General features: G+C 44.4%; 1 long non-coding RNA gene across 1 annotated transcript; it reads left to right on the top strand.

The window, feature by feature from the left end:
- The first annotated feature begins 4 nt into the window (after positions 1-4).
- LOC119345304 lies at positions 5-1,314 on the top strand. Its single transcript, XR_005166994.1, has 4 exons — positions 5-86; positions 163-229; positions 441-587; positions 1,211-1,314. It is a non-coding gene; the product is annotated as an uncharacterized LOC119345304 (long non-coding RNA).

Here is a 1,314-nt window from a genome sequence, read left to right on the forward strand (position 1 = left end):
AGGCGGTGGGAGCGGTGGTGGGCATGGCTTGGGGACCGGCGCTTGCGTCAACCGACGGCGAGCTCGGCTGCTGCCAACCAGCCAAGGTAAGCTTGCCCCAACCCTTCCCTCTCTCCCTCTCTTTTCCCATCTATGCTCACTCCCTATTGCATCCTCTCCCAGGTCTTGGATTCGTAAAGTGATACATCCCTGGATCAATTTAAGCTCTTGCAATCTCCAATCAGTTAAGGTGGTCATTCATGCTACCCGGATCTTATCTCTTCATGTCGTAAAAAATAATCTTGTGCACTATAATGCCATGAACATCTCGGAATATTTACATTTGTTGTAGCCGGTGCTTAATTTCCCCCCACATATTTGTAACTGAAGCCCACCCATACATACTCATGTATCTGACGGTTTGTGGGGATTGAATCGGGATTGGGTTTGGTCTACTGCAGATGAGTCACATGGCGACGCTCGAGAAGGTGATGTCTGGCAGGGATCAACACACTCTTTGCCACCCAGTACGGCCTGCCCATGGTTGATGGCAAGGGCAGGTGCATTGGGTTGTCTCCAAGAAGCACAAGGCCAGGGCATCCAATTGGGTCAGTGCTATACTTCATATTCCTAACATCTACTACATCCTGCAATTACTTGCAGTTGCTACTTGCAACTCGTATGATCTCTCTTACTAGGTAAATGAAAATTTATTGTTGAAGAAGCAAATATTATGCCAAGTAGAAGCATACAGCCCGAACAAGGTCCTAGAGCGGTGTTGCCAAGACGCCGGAGCGGAGGCTGGGGAGGCCGGGGCTAGCGGTTGTCGAACAAGAGTTTTTTAATTTCAGACCATTTTTATTTTGAGTTGCTTCTATCTAGCTGGATTTGTGGAATCTAAGTGTTCTCCAAATTGTGCTTTTTGATCATTACATTAAATTTTGTATCACCGCTTTCAAAGTTGGGCCTTGTTCATTGCAAGGGAAAGAGGTCTCTTGCACAGCCCCAAATACATCACAAGTAGACCGTAGGTTAGGTTAATTATCTCACATGTTGTCTTGCTCTCTGCATACTTTAGTTTTTAGATGAATTTCACTAATTGTGCATACACTTTATTTAGCAACCCATGTGGATGTATATCCCAATTCTTTCTTTATTTTGTATGCTTTTCCATCTTATAAAATTGCAACTTATGTTTCTTTTTGGGAACAATATGTTGGTCTTATACCAGGTAACCCGGTGCAACTGCTGTTCCCCAATGAGTTCTTTGTCATAGAATGACCTTTTGGTAGCAGTACTGAATAATAAAAAAATTGTTGCTGTTTGCGCGTCTCC

The sequence above is a fragment of the Triticum dicoccoides genome, unplaced genomic scaffold (genome assembly GCF_002162155.2).
Source record: "Triticum dicoccoides isolate Atlit2015 ecotype Zavitan unplaced genomic scaffold, WEW_v2.0 scaffold223313, whole genome shotgun sequence".
Classification (NCBI taxonomy): Eukaryota; Viridiplantae; Streptophyta; class Magnoliopsida; order Poales; family Poaceae; genus Triticum; species Triticum dicoccoides.